Raw genomic sequence first — 12,203 nt, 5'->3', positions numbered from 1 at the left:
AGCTTCCGTGTCTCCCCTGGCCTGACTCCGGCTGAGCATGTGGGTCCAAGAGGGATAACTTGTGTTACAATTCTGGAGAGATCAAGATATTGGTACTGACTAAAACTGCTTCTTATATGGCTGTTTGACAAATGACAGATTTGTGAACAAAAATAATGGCTAATGTCAGTAAAACCTAAGGTTTATTTGACAACTAGTTATCTTCTTGATAGAGACCAACTATTGCTTGGAAAGAACCCAAAATATCAGATGAACTTTTTGGGAAACAACTCTGATGTTTTAAGTAACCCTGGGCAAGCCCTTTACTGAGCCTCAGTTTCTCTGTCTGTAAAGTGAGTGTTATATAACTGCACCATCTCCATTAGGCCTAGTTTCTGGCATGACCTAAAAGAACAATGGCACCTCTGTGGTAGGGTTCTAAACTACTGCACGGCCACAAGGGTGCACACTCTGGGAAGCTTCCAGGAAGTGCCAAACTGGGATGTGCCCCCTGGTTCATGCCCAGTGCTGCTCGTTTTCTTCACCCATCCTCCCCTACCACCAAGGATGGCCTGGGTGCAAATCCTAGCTCTGCTACTCCTGGGCTCAGTGCTGTGAGCAGGTTATGTGCCTTTGTGCACACAATTTCTTCTGCTGTTAAAACTGGAGTCATAATAATAGAACCTGCCTCATAATGGTGACTTAGAGCCTAAATGTGGTAAGAGAGGCTAAGTGCTTGGCATGGGGTCTGCCCACAATAGCGCACTGTAGAAGTGAGCTATTGTTAGGCTTGCTCAACTAGCATGGACAGAGTGTCTAACTTGCACAAGGCTCAGACAGAGCCTGTCTTCAAGGCCCTCCAATGAGTGTCAAAAACATATTCTAACACCCTGTGCTGTATTTGCCCGAAACCTAAATGGAGAGAACAAAGCTTCTCACCTTGGAGGTATGGCACTAATAGGGGTTTAACTTGAATATGGGTCAGCTGGACAGAAATACTACCAACAACCTCATCTCCTCAATGCTTCCATCCGTTTTGACAACCCCAATGGGCCCGTTACCAAGAGCGGCATCCCACACCATCCTCCACTGTGTGCTGGGGCATGCAGGCAGCTGTCCATGGACAATCCGTGACAGCCTTCATGGCACAGACCACTGCCGGGGCGGCTGCCTGGCGGGGCACACAAGTCCAGCCCTCCCCCTCACCTAAGGGGCAGCCATGCTAATGAGCTCTGGGCAAGGATGTGGGAAGACACGACATGCTTCTAGGGCCATCATAAACCTCCTGCCTGATCTTTCTCCTCATTTCTTTGTCCATCTGCTGGCTGCATATGTGCACCTTCAGCATCTCTGCCTGCATGGGAGTCTGAATGAGAGCTGGAAGAGGAGCCCTGCCCCCAGTCAGACATCACATAGATGAGAAGTAAGCTTCTCTCACGTTTAGCCCTGAGATCCGGGATCTATCCGCTCTAGCAGGAAAAAACTCTAGATTTCCTTTCTAGGAACAAATGAGCCAGCACCATGTGTCAGGAGAAAAACAATGCAAGGTAAAGCCCAAAGCAGGATGTAGGAGTAACATGCAGATTCACCCACAATTTAGAGGAAAGCATGGAATCAGATTTGGATCACACTGTCTTAAAATCTCTCAAAATGATTTCTTTGCCCTTTCAGATAGGAGAGCCTAAAAACAGTGACACCCCTACAGCAACAAATACACCTATGCCCAGATGCCCAAGAACCAGAACTAAGAACCAGAACTAGAATTGGTAGGAGAGACTAAGTGCTCGGCAAACTGCTTAGCTGGGAATTCGAATCCACTATGAAAGGATCCAGGCAAATACCCTAGAATTATCAAACAAGACTGCCAAGATGGAGCCATTTCAAACCCCAAACTGTGTGCATTTATGTAACTAACACAGCTTCATAAGCTGTATTCTTCGAAAGTCCCTTTTTCCTATGAAAGCAAAACTTGAAATTTATTACTAGAACTACTTGTTCTCCAGAGTAGAAAATTTTTATGTTTCCAAATATAACAAAGAACATCAAGAATGACAAGTAGAATGTAGTCAGTAAATGACAGTTTTTAGAGAATGACATTTTCATCTATTAAGACAATTACTGTTGAACATAACCATGAATATGTAACTTAAGTAGATGGAGACTTCTGCAGGCATTCAGACTTCAGGATAATTTTGAAGCAGCCATTTTCAAGCTTTTTCACCCCAGGATAATTATTGAAAAACTCTGGGACACATTCAAGCTCCACATGTCTCTTTTATAAGTCAAAAGTATGGCAGGATTTCCAATGAGATGAAATATCCCTTTATTTTTTAATGTTTGATGGATTATATCATAGAACTGTGTAATTTTGGAGCAGGGTGGGACTTCAGTGCCTCAATTGGGGGTAATCAAAGTGTGGCTATAAAAAATTTTAAAAAAAAGGGCATCCCTCAAGTGGTCTGTAAGCCCCTTTGCATGTCAAGGCATTCCACAGTAACTAAAGCATGGGACCCTGAACTGGGCTATGGAACGGAGAAGACCACGCACACCGCATCAAGGTCAAAGGTGCACGCTGTCATGGAGGCATGTTACTGCTGACATTGACACTGACCATCAGGCTGACGCAGAGTCTGCCCATCTCCCCTGCTGTAAACATACTCTGTTTTTCTCTTTCCAGATTACTCTTTGGAAGGAAATCACAATGTGCAGCCCACACTAGAGGAATGGGAAGAGTGCTTCCCCTCATTGAGGGTGAGTGCCTGTATCAATTATTTGGAATTCTTCTTCACAGGAGATTTGCCTTTTCTATTTATCCACTCATTCACTCATTCATTCATTCATTCATATATATCAGTATGGATCCAGGGGTATTGATCTCATATGTTGGATTATGATGCAATATTACTTCATTTATTTTGTTGTTCAAACTGTTCCAGTCTGGGCCATTGAGAGCCCATTCATTTGGCTCGTGTCCCTTTGATACACCCCCAGCATTGTGCTTTTGCTCTTTGAGCACTTCCCCGCTTTCTGACATTAAAAGACACTCCAGGTTGGTCTTGTCTATTTCCTGCTGCAGTCTTAGAATCAGCCGTTTCTCCAAGGAGCCTTGGCCCCTGTTATTGGAGAATGGTATCAGAAATCAAGATCTGGGCAAAGGTGTATTTGTTGCTGTAGGGGTGTCACTGTTTTTAGGCTCTCCTATCTGAAAGGGCAAAGAAATGCAGTGTATTTCACGCATCCCCATTACAGTATCATACAATACCAGAGTTCATTGCTCTAAAAATACCATGTCTCACTTAATCAGCCACCCCACCACACCTCTTTATCAGCAACCACTGATCTCTTTTTCACCTCCATAGTTTTGCCTTTCCCAGAATGTCATGTAATAGGAATCATACAATACGTAGCCTCTCCAGGCTGGCTTCTTTCAGTTAGCAATATACATTTAAAATTGTCAATGTTTTCATAATTTGAGCTCATTCCTGTATGTTGCTGAATAGTATTCCATTGCATGGAGGTAGCACACTTTGGTTTACCCATTCACCTACTGAAGAACATCAGGTTGCTTGAGTTTTGGGCAATTATGAATTAAGCTGCTATAACCATTCACATGCAAGTTTTTGTGTGGACGTATCTTTAGTTCCATTGGATAAAGACTTAAGAGTGTGCCTCCCGACTGCTAGATCATACAGTGAGACTCTGTTTAGCTTTGTAAGAAACTGACAAACTGTCTTCCAAAGTAGCTATACCCTCTTACATTCCCATCAGCAAAGAATGAGAGCTCCAGTTGTTTCACATGCTTTTCAGCAATTGTCAGTTTTTTGGATTTTAGTCATTCTAAAAGTATGTATCTTCTTGTTTTCAAAGGAGATCAATTTTGTAAATTATAAAGCAATACATACTTGTGGCTCCAAAATGCAAATACATTACAGAGGGGAATAAAATACAAAATGCCAGTTTTCCTCTCATTCCCCAACCCACTCCCTGTAATTAGCTAAAGAAGTTTCCTGTGTGTCTGTTCTAAAATTTACTGTGTCCATCCTGAAATTGATTGTAAAATACAAAATAACCACAACATGTCCTCTTTCCCCCACAACAAGTGTATGTATATGTGGGTCTGTGTATGCCATACAAAGAATAAATACGTATTCAAATAAATATTACATATGAATAATAAATCTAGATAATTTTCTATAATAGCACATACTGACCTGTGTTGTGCTGTGATGTAGTAATGTATCATAATGTTTTCAACCAGTCTTCTATTAGTAGTTTGTTTTCACTTCTGTTTGTTTTGTCTTGAGATCACAATCAAGGATGCCATAAATCAATTTGTTAGACAAGTTTCTAGACTTGAAATTGCTGAGTTTAAAGAGTATGTGCATTTAAAATCCATAGATGGAGCCAAATTGATGGAGCCAATCTCCATAATGATTGTACAAATGATCTATCCCACTACATAGTACACAAGGATGTATATTACCCCCATACTCCTGTGTCCCATGGGTATTATCAGCTTTTAAATCTTTACCATGTGATAGGTTTTTTTTTAAGTTATTTTGTTGATTTCATCTGCAGGCCCTTACCTGCCTGACCTCATGTCTTACCTTTCTCTATAACTTTGATTTTGCTCCAGCCAAATCTGCCTTTTTTTTTTTCTGTTCCTCATTTGCACCAAGCATATACCAACACAGGACCTCTGTGTTCTGCCTGGAATTCTCTTTGCCCAGATCTTTGCACAGCGGCTCCCTCTGTGTCTTAAAGATCTCTAATAACTGTCACCTCTTCAGAGAAGCCTTCTCTGTTCAACAAACCTGAAAACACTCCAAATCACTCTCTGCTGGATTTAAAATATAGGTTTTATTTTTGTTCAGTAGTGAGGCCAACAGATTAGGAGATGACTGCCGTTGACAAGATAGATTGCTGCTGACAGTTTCCAAGAGGAGAATCACCACACCAGGCAGGGCCATACAGAGAAGCACTGGGGTCTGTCAGGAGGCAGAGAGAGTCGGGAGATGTGGGAAGGAGGTTTAGGATTTGAATAGTTTAGGTTTGAATAATTTCTAGTGTGTAGAGGCTCTCTTAAATTGTACTGGCTCCGGATGAGTTGAGGTGAGGGGAATATCCTTCCTGAGTATAAGACCCCAATGAGGAGGTACCTAGGGTGTGGGCTCTGGACTGGTCAGTACGCATATAAAAGGTATGACCCAGGTGAGTCATTTACTCTCTCTAGGAATTGGCTGATGCGAGGAGATGCCATCTCTCCAGTCAGCAAGGCCCCCAAGAGGTCAAAAACACATGGTTAATACACTGTCATATTACCCTGTAACATTTTACCAACGTGCTGTTTATTGTCTGTTGGCCCCACTAGAAAGAAAGCTCCTTAGGGCAGGACCATTGTCTGTCATGTTCATAGTTAATTCCCAGCACCTACATCAGTAGCTGCTGCTCAATCCACACGTATTGAGAAACTGAAAGAATCTCCCTTCCTGGAGTTGCTTACATGTGCCCTTGGCCCTCCTTTCTAGTTAAATGGCTTGTACTTTTCTTGTTCATTTTCATTTTCATTAATACAAAAATGAAAGGCTGGTCAGTTATGTGTTTTGCAAATATTTTTGCTGTTTCCCTTTATTTTGTACATTGATTTTAGTCATGAAAGTTTTTATTTTTTATTTTCTTGTAGTCAAAATTATCAGTATTATTCTTTATGGCTTTTGAATTTTATGTCGGTCTTGGAAAGGTTTTCACAACTCAATGTGATAAAAAACAGTACAATATTTGGTATTTATTATTTAACTATTTTACAATTACATGTTTGGTACAGCTAGAATTTAATTTGTATGAAGAAGTAAGGTAGAGATTTATTTTTTCCCTAAATTACTAGCACTGTTTATTAAACAGTTTACCTTCCCCACTGGTCTGAAATATTTTAACATATACCAAATTGTGTGTGTGTATGTATTCTTATACACACATATGTAATTGAAGGTTATCTATTTTCTGCCCTCTCTTCTCTGTCCCCTTATCTGTCTTGAAGCAATATTACATATTACATAAATAAATCACTAAGTACTAATAGCCTCTACTTTATCAGTAAGAAACGGGCCACACTCTATTACCAGATTATTGAATGGGCTAGTTTTGCAGCTGAACTGAACAGCTGTATCAAATACAGAAATAGCTGTGAAGGGGAAATAAAATCACCAATGCATGAAATCAAACATGTGCTTTGTTAATACAGCCTTTGTGACAGGAAAATAGTTCAACCAGTTGGTTTAAATAACTTTACCTTTTAAAAATGTGCGCAAAATAGGAGCTGCCAGGATTGTACTGTTTCTCTTGGGAATAAAAAGGGGACACTATTAAACTGTCAGCTGTACAAACCAAAGTGAGCTAGATAGGAAGGCCAGAGGTGGTCCCACAGCTACAGAGGAATCGGCTCACCTTCCTTCACTGCTGCTGGCAATCTCAACATTTACGCCCATAGGATGTAAACATTAGGTTATGCAAGACCTCCTCTTCTTCATTTTATTCACCGAATAGGTGCACTGCATATATTGCATGTTAAAATGTGGAGAAACTGAGTCCTATGCCAGATATCAAGCTCTTTTATCCATAGTCTTTGCAGCCCCAGGCACAAGGCCAGTTCATACTGTCACTAGACTGACTGTCTTCCTGCATGTTCAGCTTCTCTGCTTCTAACATGCTGCTATTTCATGCACTAGCTGAATTTCTGGAAGGTCCTACCTGCCTTGGCTCTTCTTCTGTTTCAAGGAACACTTTAAAGAGAGTCTTCAAGAATCTGAGGGGAAGGATGACAAAGTTTCCAGTCACCCTCTGTTGTTTCAGGGATCACTGGTTTAGCCGTGCATGTGTGATCATTTACATTATGAAACAATGGTGTCAACCTGTGGTCAGAAGAAGATAGGAGCTGAGTTGGCTTCAAAAGACACTGAAATGTTAAGTGTCAATGTACCAACAGCATAGATCAGTGGGGGGCACAGGAAGCGCTCAATTAAATGGTAGCTCTTCTATATTATTGCAAGTTCTCCCTCTCAGCAAGTCTATAGTCAAGGGACATATGTGGCCATTGCAAAGCTTGACTGAAGTTAGCAGGTCCATACAGAGACCAAATAGAACTGCCCAGTCATCAGTGCATAAACAGTACTCAGATTATAGGAAGTTGCTACCATCAAGACCAAATCATAAAATAGTATGTCTGTTAGTACCCATGGCATCTGCACATGGGAGAGCTCTCTGCATGTTAATATCTTGTTGACTTTGTATAACTTTTCAATGACATTGTGAACCCTGAATCAGAATGAACTATAAAAATGAGTTGACCAGGTATGAACCTCATTTTGTTTTCCACTTAATAATCTATACATTGGTGAGAAAACCACTTTATGTATGCTTTTAAGTAAGTTTTCTATTCCAATATGTTTTGTATTTTGGATGAGGGGTGAGAGAAAAGCAAAATGTCTTTATGAAGCCGCTGTCAAACTGCCCAAAGTAGAAACAGAATATTAAAAGTACCCTTTGCTTAGTGAATGAATATAGTTAACCAATCAATAGAGATTAAGCTTTGTTTGAAAGGGGAGGGGTGGGGAGGAGGAGAGGATTGAGAAACTTATTACAGCTGGTTGCAGGGGAAACCTCCCAAATGAAAAAGGACACTCACCCCAAAGGGTGGTCATAGCTCTCTCCACCTAGCTTGGTCCAAGCTACATGAAGCAATGGGGGATGTCTGGCCCCTCTTCTAGAGCAGTACTGGGATGGCTGAGAGGGGACTGACAGAAACAAAAACAACAACAACCTTCTAAAAAATCCAAAAGAATGTAACTCATTAGAGACATCTGAAGATAAGCTAGAGTTGCAAGTTTTGAAAATTAAAGGAATTCTAGGTTCTTGAAGGGTCTACAGCACCTCACTGGATCTAAAGGATTCTGTGTGAGTTTTCTACCCAAACATGGAGAGGAAAATGGCCAAAATTATAATAAAACTGTAATAAGAAGGCATCAAATTATATTGAGTTGTTTGTTATTTCTTTATAGATCTTTCTCTTCATTATTCATCTGTGAGAAGCTAACCAGTGGTTAGTAAGTTATGATTGGTTTGCATTTATTCTTATTTCAATAAAGGATTAATTTTTTTTAGGAGGAAAGATCTGTGTTGCCAGATGCCGTTACACCATGACTCAGTCATTCTCACGAAATGGAGCTTTGCCAATCGACCACACAGGTGTAGCCATAGCCACTCATTCACCTGGTGTCCAGGAGGGATGTCAGACCTGGTGGGGACTAGACAGGCCCTGAAGAATACTCAGGAGAATGAGAGAATACAGGGAACACTGGTATTTTCTAACCTTACAAAACAGAACTAAAACATGAAAGTACTTCCTGGGAAGACCATAGATAAAAATGATATCTCATTCACCTTAATGCCCTGCTGTTTTTCATCATGTCTGTTTCTGGGGAGCAGGCTTTATTTGTTTTAAACTAATTTTAACAGTTAGGTCAGAAACCTGCACATATATGTCATTAATCAGTTCTATTTATTACTACAGCCATTCTCAAAGACTGTCCATCACAAAAGATGAAACACTCTGTTCTTGGGTTATGTTCCTAAGAACTTGGGAGGGAGGAACACAGGGTAATTGGCAGGGAAGCACACCTTGTTATAGACAGTTCTTCGACGGGAAAGCTAAGCTTTCCTGCTATTGTGGCCTCGAGCAGCTGTTAACCTCAATGTTCCTCTGTTCTTACGACTCAAACTGAGAGACCCGGCCTTTATCTTAGTCAATGGCTCTTTGTGTGCACTGTGGCAAATGCTGCTTCCTGCTCCAGCCTGATGCCTAAGCCCTGTTAGTGATTTAGGCATAAGAATATATAATTTTGTTAGAATTTAGACACCAGTCATGATCATACATCAACCATTTCACGTTACAACAAAATTAGAAGCTCATAAATTCACAAAGTTCCCATAATCATATATTAAAATACTAATGGAAATTAAACAGCATCTTTAATCTACTACAAATATAAAACCCAATAGGGAAAGAGCAAACATAAAAATTTCTGGCACACAATTTTTCGGGCACAACACAGGAGGCATTGTGTTAAAAGGCTCTTTGTCAAAATGAACTGTGTAATATTTTATCTGAGCATAGAATCAATAAATCAGAATGGCTGATCTTGAATCAACATTAATTGCTCAGTGAAATACTTAAAAGACCCAAATCATTAAGGGCTCAGTATGCAGGCCAGTGTTAGAAATGAATCTGTTCTGAAACTGCACCACATCAACCTTTTCCCATCTAGAGTCTGGAACTACCCATCAATCTACCTCCCTCCCTCTATCAATCACATCTTTGAGGACAAAGATTTGGGCTCTGATTATGTTGGCAAAATGAAACTGTCCTACTGATAACTGATTCTCTCTGCTATAGCAAATAACTACTATTTAAAAATGGTAGTGAAAGATCCAGTCTGCTGAAAGAACTGAAATGTCAGTGATCTTTTACAATAAAATCCTAAAGCCCAGGGCATAAGTACAGATGGGATCTCTTCAGTGAAAAAATTTTAATACAGAAGAACATAAACTTTATTTGTACAAAAGGATATATAGGAAAAACATTTTCTTCCCACTCTACACACCCAATTATTTCAACTCAGTAGTCTTCTAAGTACTCCTCCAAATGCTTCCTGTACATGTGAGCATGTATGTGTCTGTATAACCTTGCTTAAAACCATAAATATGAGTGTGCACTACATAACACCAGGCACAGTGCTTCTTCATGAATATTGTATCTTTCAATCATCCCTTAACAGCCATACCAAATAACCTCATTCAGGGCATAGTAATTCCATGTATGTATAATAAGGCACAAATAATGGAACTTTCAATGTGTAAATCATGTTTTAATGTTAACTTCCTAGTAGGTTAAACTGAGCATCAAAAAACCTTAGAAGCAAACTGTCCTTGTGGAATGACTGCTGTCCACTTGCAGTTGCCACTACACGGGACTCAATGTTGCCACCCAAATCATTAAGGGCTCAGTATGCAGGCCAGTGTTAGAAATGAATCTGTTCTGAAACTGCACCACATCAACCTTAGAGTAAGCCAGAAAACTGCTTCTTTCTCTGCACAGTGAATACATCGACTGTCTGGGCCATCACTGTAGTTGGGAGATGGTGGAACAAAATAAGATGCCCTTAAGGGCAGAAACAGACAATGCAGCGTCCCTCCTAATCTCCTGCAAGACTTGCCCAAAGAGTCTGAAATGCCCGTGACTGTCCACTCATCTGTTCTTAAGGTGTGAGAGTCTCTCCATCTCTGGAGACTCAACAGCCCTTGACCTTCCATGACTTTCTGTCCACCACTCAAAAATGCCATCCCTCTCTCTATCAAGCCTGGGATGACTGAATAGAGAGACAGTGAATCACTGCCCAGAGGGGCCTAGGGGGACTTCCCTGAATAAAAATATGCATAATTCAGTGGCTGCAGAACTATTCCTGGATATGATGAACAACTCGTTTGCTCTAAGGAGCCTGGATCAACTTACTCTCAGTTAAGCATGGGGCACTTCTTAGAAGGCAGATATTTGAGTAAAGCAAATATTCAGTGGTTACTGGCTCTGGTGGCTCTTCTGAATGTGGGAGGAACAGTCCCTCAACACTGAGTCCTTGGAAAAGATGCTAAAGCTCAGGCATGTCTGGTGTTTCCAAATGGTTCCAAAACATATCTATGCTAAAGGTCACAGTTCTGGTATGGTGGAATTAAGAAGCACTATTTTTCAGGAACCTCAGAAGACAAGACTTGGCTTTTGAGAAGTCCTTGAAAAACATTATTCACTTACAGACCTTATTGGACTCTCTGGAGGCAGCTACTCAGTCCCATAGTTATCTGGAGTATTACATATTCACCAGTCCAGATAAATGCCTGTTTTATATAGTGAAAGATAACCCATTTCAGGTCATCTGTATTTCCTGAGTTCAGAGATCTTAAAAAAAATTAATAAATAAAAATCACAATGATTGAAAAAAAAATTTGCCCACCTCCCAACACCTTCTGAATATATTCTCATTTTTTCTTTTCATTGTAAGGATTACCAGTGGGGATGTATAATATACATATTCACACAAGAAGCTGACTATCACCTCATCTTTACATACCATGGTTATAAGAACTTGTTCATGCCATACAGTGATATGATTTTTAAAATAAGCGGTCATCTAAAATTTATTTTATAAGAATCCCATTATTTACATGTTCTGTAATATTTAGATACATGAACTAACAATCTACTATACTCAAAGATGTCTTATAAAAATTCAGCTACCTTCTTTGAGAACCCTTACCAAGGGCTCATAACCTGAAATAGCTGGAGGTCTTTTTTCCAAAGAACTTGGCATAAGTCAGCAGGAAATATCCTGGTTGGGACTGCTGTAGAGACACTTGCTCCTCTAATGCACCGACCCCATGTCTGACCCAACACAGTTTCTCTGCTTGCCACCCGTACCCCATCTGACCTTCCAAAGATGCAGTCAGATGTCACTAATTCATCAAAAGCTTCTGGTGATTGAGGTACTCCACTCTTCAGGGAGAGTGACAGCTTCTTATATTACCAAGATAGGAGCAAACTTCCTGCTGTGGCTGAGCCCCTGCAGAGGAGCCTGTCTGACTGGCCCTGAGCTGCACACACTGGCCCACGGGCTGTGGTGGGTACCAACGTGGCCGCACACATCACGACTCTCACAGACAGGAAATGCCCCTTCCTTAATGTTGTCTCTTCCTTACGGCTTACTTTCTGTGTTTCAAAGGAGTCAGATGCCACATCTGCATGCAATGCCACTTTATCCCTTTAACAGCATGCTCGTGCATCTATTGTGAAAAGCCATGGCTAGCTGCCCTGAGTTTTCAATCTCATTCACTAGTCAAGAGGGGTCTAAATAAATGGTTATCACAGGGATGTCGAAAAGAAAGGTGTAGTATTGAATACAAATGTCCACTGATAGGTTAATTTATTAGGGTGCTCCACCCAAAGCCTACATTTGTAAATTCACTTACTTAATCATTATTATAGACTTAGTATGCTCAAGGCATTGGGCTAGACCTTAAGGATGCAAAAATAATAGGACAATGATAGCATTCTCAAGGAGCTTCCAATTAGAAGAGACTGATGTGTGAGCAATGAAGAGCAGAAAAAGCAGGATAAAATTACA

General features: G+C 40.6%; 1 protein-coding gene and 1 long non-coding RNA gene across 12 annotated transcripts in view; one reads left to right on the top strand and one right to left on the bottom strand.

Annotated features, from left to right (window-relative positions):
* The window catches only part of CAMK1D (calcium/calmodulin dependent protein kinase ID), a 433,891-nt gene that overhangs the window by 136,815 nt on the left and 284,873 nt on the right, over nucleotides 1-12,203 (bottom strand). The gene's annotated exons all lie outside the window — the stretch shown is intronic.
* LOC140847852 (uncharacterized) overlaps nucleotides 1-12,203 on the top strand; it is a 60,158-nt gene that overhangs the window by 18,988 nt on the left and 28,967 nt on the right. The window contains exon 2 of the long non-coding RNA XR_012128059.1: nucleotides 2,657-2,730. This is a non-coding gene — a long non-coding RNA (uncharacterized lncRNA). The remainder of the gene's footprint in view (nucleotides 1-2,656; nucleotides 2,731-12,203) is intronic.

Source organism: Manis javanica, chromosome 2 (genome assembly GCF_040802235.1).
Source record: "Manis javanica isolate MJ-LG chromosome 2, MJ_LKY, whole genome shotgun sequence".
Lineage (NCBI taxonomy): Eukaryota > Metazoa > Chordata > Mammalia > Pholidota > Manidae > Manis > Manis javanica.
Note: the sequence above shows the minus strand (reverse complement) of the source record. Positions and strands in the feature narration are given on the sequence as shown.